This window comes from Hippopotamus amphibius, chromosome 3 (genome assembly GCF_030028045.1).
Source record: "Hippopotamus amphibius kiboko isolate mHipAmp2 chromosome 3, mHipAmp2.hap2, whole genome shotgun sequence".
NCBI classification, from domain to species: Eukaryota; Metazoa; Chordata; class Mammalia; order Artiodactyla; family Hippopotamidae; genus Hippopotamus; species Hippopotamus amphibius.
The window spans coordinates 157,299,414-157,310,029 of record NC_080188.1 but is presented as its reverse complement, the minus strand read 5'-3'; the positions used below and the strand labels follow the sequence as shown (position 1 = coordinate 157,310,029).

At 52.3% G+C, this 10,616-nt stretch overlaps 1 protein-coding gene and 1 long non-coding RNA gene across 3 annotated transcripts in view; one reads left to right on the top strand and one right to left on the bottom strand.

Annotated features, from left to right (window-relative positions):
* Positions 1–2,663: 2,663 nt before the first annotated feature.
* On the bottom strand, positions 2,664–7,712 carry LOC130850334 (uncharacterized). Its single transcript, XR_009052869.1, has 3 exons — positions 7,485–7,712; positions 5,211–5,325; positions 2,664–3,300 (listed from the first exon to the last, which is right to left on the bottom strand). It is a non-coding gene; the product is annotated as an uncharacterized LOC130850334 (long non-coding RNA).
* A 921-nt stretch (positions 7,713–8,633) lies between these two features.
* PLXNA2 (plexin A2) overlaps positions 8,634–10,616 on the top strand; it is a 212,825-nt gene continuing 210,842 nt past the window's right edge. For both annotated transcript variants that reach the window (XM_057725989.1, XM_057725990.1), the window contains exon 1: positions 8,634–8,765. The gene's annotated coding sequence lies outside the window, so the exon portion shown is untranslated. The remainder of the gene's footprint in view (positions 8,766–10,616) is intronic.

Sequence of the window (10,616 nt, the reverse complement as noted above, 5' to 3'; positions counted from 1 at the left end):
CTGATATTATAGTTATGGGGTGTTATTTTTATCCAAGGGAAGGAAAAAGCAAAGCAATGCATGCTGTTCACCAAAACATCAGGACATTCTGTTCCTCTGTGATTGTGCTGTGTGAAAATGCTCTCCAGCAAAAAAGAAAAAGAATGATTAAGAGGAAAAATAAAATAACCAGAGCCACATTCATTTCAGCTCCACTGAAAGCACAGCAGGAAGAAGTCGCTGTGTTTGCCAAACTCCAGAAAGAGACACAATTGATGGGGGGCGGGGACAGGGAGGGTGGGGGGAGGGGGAGATGGGGGAGGGCAGTGTTGCTTTATTCTTCCAAGAAGATATTGTAAATAATGGCGAGGTATAGTGCACGGAAGGGGAAATTACTCTGACAGGGCCCTTTTAGGGAGGAAAATGGAACTAAATACATGTTCCATTATTTCTGATCTTTCATTCAACTCCCCATTTACATGGGGGCTCCCCGGAGCTGATGTTTCCCCTTTGCTGTCATAAGTAGTCATTGACTGGAGCCGATCATTTCAAAATAACGGCCTGCAATTCTTCCATTGTCGTGATTAACACAGGGTAATAATTATTAGGCACACGGGAAACTGCAGAGCAGAGGTACAGCTGCCAGGCTGCCCAGCTTTTCCCTAGCCAGGAAAGTTCCCCATCATTCCACCAGGGGGGGACGATGCCCCGAGAGACCACAGAAGGCTTTGGTCTATCCAGCTTCTCCAGGAGGCCTGGGTGGTAGACAGGGCTGGGATTTGCTGTCATCCCAGGACCTTGTGGAACCACACAAGATAAGAATCCCACAAGGAGGAGAGGGGGCTGGAGAGCGAGGTGGGCACAGGAAGAGGAGAGGTGGTAAAGTAAATCTATGATACCTGATCATCCCATAGTCCTGGCCTTGGAAACATCAGGAAATCTTATCAGCTGAGTGGATCCAAGGGGCTGGAGCCACCCATGACTCAGAAAGATTCATAACAGCAGAGCCCTGAACAGAAGAGTTTATCAAAGGCAGGCAGAGAGAGAAATCATCCAACTCGAGACAATTCAAAGGCAAAATCCTACTTTTCAGCTCTGTTCCTGTATCATACACCTTGGCGATGTCTCAGGCCCTGGGCTTTCTTAGCCATTGCAAGAAGGCTTCTTAGTGTCCAATGTCCTTGCTCCATTCTCCAAGGAGACAGCTGGAGTGATGACAGGACAGGATGGCAGTGAGGGAAAGAGGGGAACATGGAGCTTAATTTCTGCTTCTTTTTCTTTCTTTCTTTCTTTTTTTTTGGCTGCGTTGGGTCTTTGTTGCTTCATGCAGGCTTTTCTCTAGTTGTGGCGAGCAGGGACTTCTCAGTGCAGTGGCCTCTCTTGTTGCAGAGCATGGGCTCTAGGCATGCGGTCTTCAGTAGTTGCAGCATGTGGGCTCAGTAGTTGTGGTGGACGGGCTTAGTTGCTCCACGGCATGTGGGATCTTCCCCGATCAAGGATTGAACCCATGTGCCCTGTATTGGCAGGCAGATTCTTAACCACTGCACCACCAGGGAAGTCCCTAATTCCTGCTTCTTACAGATGCAGAAACCAAGGCCAAAAGGAGAGAGGAGACTTGTGTGAGGCCAGGGAATAGCAGAGGCAGGGTTAGAACCCAGATCACCTGTCATCCAAGGGCGAGGGGGTCCAACCTTTGTTTTTTGGTGGAAATAATAGTCTTGTCATTCAAATATTGATTCTGAGTGATTAGAAGCCATTCGAGAAAAAATACTCAAAAACAAATAAACAAAAATCAGTGTTGTGACCCCAGAGAGAAAGAGGAGGAGAGTCAGAAGAGAAGGACAGGGCTTCCTAGGTGGTGCAGTGGTTAAGAATCTGCCTGCCAATGCAGGGGACACGGGTTCGATCCCTGCTCCAGGAAGATCCCACATGCCATGGAGCAACTAAGCCCGTGCACCACAACTACTGAGCCTGCACTTTAGAGCTTGTGAGCCACAACTATTGAGCCCATGTGCTGCAACTACTGAAGCCCACTTTCCTAGAGTCTGTGCTCCGCAGCAAGAGAAGCCACGGCCATGAGGAGCCCGTACACCACAACAAAGAGTAGCCCCCACTCACCGCAACTAAAGAAAGCTTGCGTACAGCAAAAAAGACCCAACACAGACAATAAAATAAATAAATAAATAAATAAATAAAAAGAAAAAGAAGGACAGAAATAGAATTACTTTCGTTCTCGATCTTTCCTTACCATCTCATACACCATCCAGAATAACTAGCAAGAGTGTGTAAAAGGAATAAAAATGAACTTAATATTAACCTGACTATGAGGGGAATGTGTGGATCTTACTTTCTAGGAATTCAAAATTCAGAATACAGAAAACAACATTAAAGTGTTTTTTTTCCTGGTGGTCATTAGTTGTTTCATGATGTTGGTGATCACACCGTTGACTCCTGCCGGCCAAGACTTGTGCTATTTCTGACTTTTTCTATTTAGACCCCAGTAGTTCACACCCTGCCCTAAATTTACAGCATTGAAGCAAGCACTGGCCTTTGCATCGGGATGCCAGGATATTTGATTTATTTAAGCAACGTGGACAATGCACTTTACTCTCCATCAGCCTCCTCTGGGCAAATCCCCATCCCCCCACCCCCACCCCCCACCCTCCCCTCTGAAGGGCCCTGGACCAGCCCCCACATGTCTGGCTTGAGGCCTCCCAGACTGCAGCCGCCCCCCACCAGCCACTGCTCTGCACTGCCTCACAGCAGACCAGCAGACAGAGACAAGCCCCCAGGCAGGGTCTGGCTTTTCCACCCAGCCCCTGTTCATCACTCACATCACACACAGGCTCTGGTCCCAGGGAGGGCCTGGCACTGTGTTAGGTTCTCCAGGTATAGGTCAGGAGAGAGAACGCGGCGGGCAGGCAGAGGGAGAGCTTAACGTTCTGTCCCCGAAGAGCTTGCCGTCAGAGGCAGGAAGAAATTCTTCTGCTATCATTCTTGTCTTCCTTTCTCCCCTAATTAGGAGGAGATGTAAGTTCAACGCTGTTGGGGTTTGTAGGGCACAGATGCAATCAAGGATAAGGCAGACACTGGTGTTTGGCTCGGCCTGCTCCCCGTAGATTCCACAAAGACCAGCTGACGTGCTCTCTCTATGGGGTGGGGGTGACGCATGTTTCACCCAATTATCCCATTATTTTGGGAGGCAGGCGGGGCCACGCATGTGGTGCTGTGCAGGCAGAGGTGACATAAGCTAGTGGAGATCTGCATGTGTTGGCAACTTCTTTCCTCGGGGGCCAAGTCTCATTGTTAAACACACACACCCTATGAAGTGGGGGAGAATTGAGCTCATTAGTATCATTGTTTATAATCATCATGATAACAATTGCAACATGCTCTCCTCTGTAAGAGAAAATGACACTCCTGACCTTCAGTAGAACTGAAGCTCAGTGTTGCTTTGCTGGACTTGTGATGAGGGCTCTGCAGGAGCCCTCCTGTTACAGGGGCTCTGGGTTACTGGCCGGTTCAATGCTATGAAGAGGAATGCAGCCCGGTGCCCCCCGTGTCCTGGCATGTGAAGAATGGGTTCCCACACTTTCATCACTTTTTCTTCCTCAGAAGAGGACAAAACTAGAGAAAATGGACGTCAGATAAGCTTAGGTTCAAATTTTGATTATACCACATACCACCTGGGTGACCTAATGGGTAGCGTGTTTTCTTTTTTGGAATCTCTTAGAAAAAATAAGGGAGGAAGACCCTTTTTCAGACCTTCAGTGCCACGCACAGAGCAGGAGCAAAGGTCATGCCCCTGAGCTGAGACCCTCCCAGAGAATATTCTCCTCCCAGAGCAGCATTCTAGATGGATGGAGAGAGGGAGGGAGGGTTAGGGAAAGAAGGCGACGGATACAGGCACATAAGCTCCGCTTGTGGGAGGTTTAGTGAGAAAGGAGTGAAATCCCACCTTGTTCAATTTGGAGTCTTAACAGGCTTGCTACTGTTTAAAGTACACAGGGAGGTGGGCTTTGTGAAGGGATGAGAGGGGAGGAGAGAACAGGGTGACATCTTTATGAATGGCACTGAGAATCCTGGAGCAGGTGCCCTGGGGCCATGTCCCCACTGCCCAGCCAGAGGCCTGCCACTCTGGCAACCCAGTCGCCTCTCCCTGCATTCATGGGGCTTGGCCCACACACTCAGGTCTGGCCATCAGACCAATCCCTTTGTTTCCCACCCTGTGGGGGTGGAGGAGGCTGCCGCTTCTGCACTGTACCTGCCTGACACTGTGCCTGCGTCTGCTGGATAAAGGTGAGGTAGGGGATGGGAGGCAGATGTGCCCACCCACAGGGAAACATGGGCTTGCCTTGAAATGTGGAAGGCTCAGGGTCAGGGCAAATGGAAGAGGATATGCCTCTTAGAGGCATCAGTGGTCTCAGCTTTGGGAGATAGATGCAAGCCTGGTAACAACCATGCACCACCCGAAGATCACCCACTGACACTGGCCTCCTGCCCACAGCTCCAGGCACACAGCGCCCCCCAGCCCAGCCCCCATGGCACTCAAGGCACCCTAAATATATGCGCGGGCACACTCGCAGGCAGCATTCCCATTCTAAACACTGTCGATTTGCCACCCTCCCAACCTCTGAAAGGGAGCAGACTTAATGCTGAAAGCCTGCCAAAGTGTGGCTGCCTTCCAGCACCAAAAATACCTCCTGTGATCCGAGGGGCTACTGTACTGGCATCTATTTGTGGGGCTGGAGCTGCTGCTGTGACAGAGAGAGGACGTCCCCTGGGGACCGGCTGGTTGCCCATTTGGGCCTATTCGCCCCAAAGTCTCAGGCTTGATTTTGCAGGCCTGAGGAGGCCTGCTCAGCCAGACCTGCCTCTGCAGAAGAAGTACTTATTTTTCCCAGGAAAAATTCAGCTCCATTCCAGAGTGTGCCATTGCCCTGTTCTCTCCCATTTTTCTTATCCTCTTTCCCAAGTTAACCACCTAGTGACAAGCGAAGAAGAGGCCTGAGGCCCAGGATAACAATGCAGCAGCCACAGATGCCTTGTGGGGGTGAGGCTCCAGGTACCATGACCAGTGGAGGTAGGTGGGTTGGGGTGGAGGAGATCCTTGTTGAGCTTGTTACAGTTTTCCAAAGATGAGGATTTGGCATAAGATAAACATCTCCCCTATCCATCCATCCATCCATCCATCCATCCATCCATTTGATAAATATTTATTAAATACTCACCACTTGCACAGAACTGTGCTGGGCTGTGGCCATTCCTCCTGATGGAAATGAGAATGAACTACAAGGCACTGGCAGAGGCTTGATGAGTCCCCAGGGGCCCTGAGTTTGATATCAGCTGGACAGGATGATAAAGAGGACATCAAAAAACAGACAGACACCAGAAAACTCAGGTCCCAGAAAGACACAGACAGGTCTGAGGACATAGAGCCTATTAGCATGATTATTACCATAATTTCTCTAAAAATATGTGTGAAAGAGATAATCATGTACTATATACAATTCCATTTAAGAAATCTAATAAAGTCACTCTTAATAAATAATGTTTGTGGAATGAAAGAATGGATACCCACTGATCAAAAGGATGTGATTATTGGAGCACCTTTGAAGATCAAAGGCACATGTATATTGCCATTGCCTCAGAGGATGTTATATCTAAATACACACCATGAACCCGAGCTGTTCTTTTTTTATTCCCAAGATATATTGTTATAATTATGTGCTTAATTAATAAGATCCACATTTGTTTTAGCCTATTAGGACTAAAAATATGAACAAATATTTCCATTTTAATGATACTATTAATTCTTCTAACATTTCTACATATTTCTATTTTAACTCCCATAACTCTCTGAAGATTGAAGGTAGAAATTCCCATTTTGCAGATGGACAAAACAAGGCCCAGAGATGTTAAGGGTACTTAACAGGGTGCCTCCCAGTAGACCTGGTAGTGTTCTTGACATTGTCATGCTGACTGCAATCACTCCCATAATCTCATAGGACTCAGACCTCAGGCCTGAGTTCATTGGCAATATGCAAACTGGGTGACATTCTGTCAGGCTGCCTGCAACATGTTCTCCTACCTGTCTTCTCTCTGTCTCCCACCCTCTCTTCACTATTTGTTTGCAAAGGGGAGGGAAGGCTGGGATGAAAGATGAGGTGAGTGGAGGAGTCTGTTTCGTTTTATCTTCCTTGCTCTTCATCCTAGGGTTGATTTCTGGACCACACGTAGGAGAGGTGGTATTAGAAAATTATTTAAATTGTATTAAAATCGTCCCAAGATGTGATTAAATTAAGGCATAGGCAAGAGATATAGCCTCCTCCAGGGTCATGCAGCACTTGATTGAGAACCAGAAGGTCTTAATTTTCAGCTTCAAGCTTTATCAGTTAGGTATTTCCAACCCTACTATTGCCTGTCTTGAATGGAGCTGGCCAGACCCATGCTCATGTATCAAACAAATAAGAGAAACGTTCCAAAATCTCCTAGCATCTTCTTCAAATCATATCCCTTAATAAATTGTGGTTTATATTCCGTCTAACCCAAGATAAGACGATAGACAAGACTGTCTGGATGAGGAGACAAGATCAAATTATAAAGAGAAATGAATAATAATAATATGGGGTAACATGATAACTGCCTGGAGGGGTGCCAACAATAAAGGCTAAAAAAGTTCAAAGATAAGAGCAGGTAAGGATGAGGAAAGACAACCTAGACAGATTCTTTGTGGCTGCACAGGACACAACAAGGAATAAACAGTGAAAGTCACAAGAAGACAAATTTCAGCTAATTAACAACCGGGGAAGGAACTTTTGAAGAATTAGCTAATTTCTGTGGATGAAGTAAATCTTACATTTTCCCCCAATACTGCATTGAATGGGTGATTGCACAAGACAACCGGTGAGGAGTCTACATTTACTCCCCGCCCCTCCTTCTTTTTTTTTTTTTTTTTTTCCTTAAGGCCCCTGCTGCTCTGAGAATTCAGTGCGACTCCCTTTAGGGTTTCCGGGATGATTTTTTTTTTTTTTTCTATTTAATACCACTGAGGACTGTGGCCACGAGAGGGCAGTAGAGGGAGCTTATCAGAATACTTGGCTGTGTTGAGTAAACTCGCGTGTGCTCTAATCGCGAGCAGGGACTACGCAGATTCTGCGAACTCGCTGGGGTCTAGCTTGCAGGCCTGTTTCGCAAAGCCGCGTGCGGCGGCTGCGGGGATACTGAGATTCTACAGGACATGGAAGCAATGGTCGTAAAGGCACCTAGACATTGCCCTCCGGAATCCAGGCACCTCTCACCTAGGCTATTAAGTTATTTTGCCGCCACCTCTCTGATTCCGCTGCCAGGCAGGCTCTCTAGGTCTGGATGTAGAAAGCTCCCCACTGGTCCCCGCCTGCCCCGCTTGCCAGATGCCCAGGACCCCTAACAGAGCTGGAAGCTTGCGATTCAGAGCAAGGCTCTTCTTTGCATTATAAAAATTATAATTAATAACAACTTCAAACCTCATTTGACAGCTTGTTGGCTTTTCGAAATTCACGAGCAGAGGAAATTTGTTTGCACAAATTCCGAGAACCCCTTCTTCACCTCATCAGCCAAGGCCGGTTCCTCCCCACTCACCCCTCAAATTAAGGACGCAGAGGGAGGTGGGCAGGCTGTGCAAGGTGACAGGTGATGCTCAGGGAGGAGGAGCCCACGTCCCCACTGCCCTCACCCACTCTGCCTGCGTCCTGAGCTCCCCGCACCGGGGGCACTGCCGGCCGGGCTCTCCAGGTCTCCACCCGAATCCCCAGGCCCCAGCAGGATGTGCGTTGCCCGCTTTGGCCACTTAAGGTGGCCGGTGGGTCCGGACTGAGCTGGGGACAGGGAGGCAGCGGGGCGGCCTCCCGATGCCCAACCTGATTCTCCTTTGTTGACAGCTGGCGAAGGAGGAAGTCCGGGCGGGCGGGGGAGGGGGCAGGGGGCTGGCTGCGGCGGGCGGTGCCACCGGCGGGCGCGGCCCCAGCCCGGGCGGGCGCGGCCGGCAGGGAGGGGGTTAACGCGCGAGGCCTCTATGATAATGAGCTGCATGGTAATATAGGGAGGCCGGCGCTGAGGGCTCCGCCGCTGCCGCTGCCGCCGCCGCCGCCGCGGGAGCAGAAGCTGACCGTAGGAGCGGCGTCCGCGCCAGACTGGAGCGGGAGGGCAGCTGAGCGCAGTTGCTGGGAATTCTGTAGCCGAGAGGGCAGGCGATCCAGAGAGAGACCCCGCGAGCTCGCGAGCGCTGGGGCGCGCGGGCGCCGGAGCAAGCGAAGCAAACCTCGAAATAGATCTGGAGAGCCAGGTTCCCGGAGGAAATGGGACTGTGAACGAACCCGGGAGCAAGAAGGGAAGGAAGCGCCGCGATTGCTGATGTCAGAGGAGCCCGGAAAGTCGCGCTGGAAAAATCTGAAGACAGCCGGGGCTCTGCCGCTTCCCAAGGAGAGGCACCGCCAGCCACCCCCCCCACGCCCCCTCGGCGCCTCCCGGTTCCCCCCGCGAGCCGGCGACAGCGCCCGGCGGGGCTGCCACGGGGCGGCGGAGGACGGAGGGGCGCGCGGGCCGGAGACCGAGGGGCCACTTCAGGAATACAGATAAGTGGCTGGTGGCTTGACGTGGATTTTAATGAATTTGGACTCCATGTGGATTTGGTCGTCCCCGTGATCGCGAGCTGCTGGCAGCGAGAGGGGCAGCGCGCCTGCCTCGGCAGGCGGCGGCCGAAGCGGCCGGACCGGGGACGGAAGGACAGACCGACGTCTCCGAGCTGGGTAAGCGGCGCCCGGGGTCGGGCGCTCGGAGTCCGCGGCGCCCATCGCCCGGCCGCCCGAAGCGCGCTCGCGCCCGCCGCGGCTCCCCCCGCGCCCGCCTCCGCGGGGTCCCGGCCGGGAGCGCCTGGGCTCGGCTGCGGCCGGCGAGTCCCCGCGCGGGGTCGGCCACTTTCGCGGGCCGGAGCGCGGCGCGCGCGCGTGTGCCGGCTGACTCGCTGCCGCCGCCTCCCGCCCGGGCTTCCCCGCCGGCGCCCCGCTTCCGGGCCGGGCTGCTGGCGAGCGGCGCTCCGCGGCGCGCCTCCACCGCGCACCTGCCGGCAAGCTGCGGCGTGGGGAGCACCGGGGCAGCGGGGCTGTCCGGAGGGCTGCAGCCCAAAGCGGGCCTCCGAGCACCGCATGGGCAGGAGAGCCTGGGCCACTGTGGCCGGAGCTCGATTTGGGGGCGTTCTCTCTGGTGCCGGAGTCCCGGGAGGCCGCTGGCTGGTTCCTTAGGAGCGGGGGACTTGGGGATCAAAGCGGAATGCCTCATATGCGCGGCTTCCAGAGGCTAAGGGAACGATTCCAAGGCACCGAATGGGAGAAGTGCTCCCTACCCCCTTCTATGGGCCCTCTTGGTGAAGCACCCATCAGCACCATCCCCTGGTTCCAGCCGCAGGAGAGGGTTGGGGGCTGAAGGAGGAGCTTATCCAGGGTCCCAGAGACTCCTTATAAGCCATTTTAGAATATTTCCCTCCTCGGGCTTCTTCTTGCCCCACCCCACAAGTGTTGTAGGGATCTTAGAAAATTCTAGCCCTTTTTATCCATCTCACAAGTAGTCTTTATAAATATGTTAATCATGGTCTGGATGGCCAAGGAGTCATCCAGACACTGCCACCCCAGGTCCCCGACGAATGTCCACATGTTTGGTGTGACCCTTGCCCTAGGAGGAGCTAAGTACTCAAACTCAGCTGGAAGGGATGGAGATCATGGGGGAGGTGGGAGTAAAAGACTTGGGGTTCAAAGTCAGGTGCGTCTAGAAAGGAGAGCCCCATGAAGTGGGCGATGGAAATAGGATCAGGTCTCCTGTAGGGATCTAAGTTCCTAAGGTAACAGTGGCATATCCTAGTAGTGGGTATACAAGGGACATAAGGCAGGACCAGTTTGAGGCAGTGGCCTGGGGACCCAGCAGCTTGGAGGAACCTATGGAAATTTGGGGACCCATTCATCCCCTTCATTCTGTCCATGAGCACAGTGGACAAGGGTCATGAGTGGCAGATCAAGTTGAGTATCTGGGCTGGGCAGGGCTGGACGTTCTGGGAGCTGGGAGTCAGGTTCAGCTCCTCCATGACCCGCCTCCCCCAACCAGTCCGCACACAATAGCAGGCTCCTGCCTTGCTGGGCTTCTTTCCCAGACCTTGAAACTTCACTCTTCCCTCTGGGCAGGCTTTAGATTCTGGGGCCTTCAACAGAGCGACAGAGCCTGGGGAAGAGATAGCTCTGGCTGGAGGAATTCAGCTATTCCTAACTGAAGTGCACAACTTCTGTGCAGTCACCCCAGCATGCTCCAGCAGTTGCTGGCAGCCCTCTCTCCTCTGACCTCCCAGCAAGAAGAGAAAAGAATCCATTAACTCCCCCTCCCCTCATCTAGCACCTTTTGAACCAATTCCCTGTGATCTCCCCTCCTTGGCATGGGGGCTGGGGGTGTGGTCAGGAGGGAAAATAGGGAACCAGGGAGACAGAGCAATCTGTCAAGGTACCCTAGTGAGGTTGCTTTGCTTTTCTCTTTTTCCACCTGGCACCTCTGCTTTCACCCCAACCCTTCCTCATCCCAGAACCTGCCCTCGCTGCCAGCATTACCTGAAAGAGCGGTTC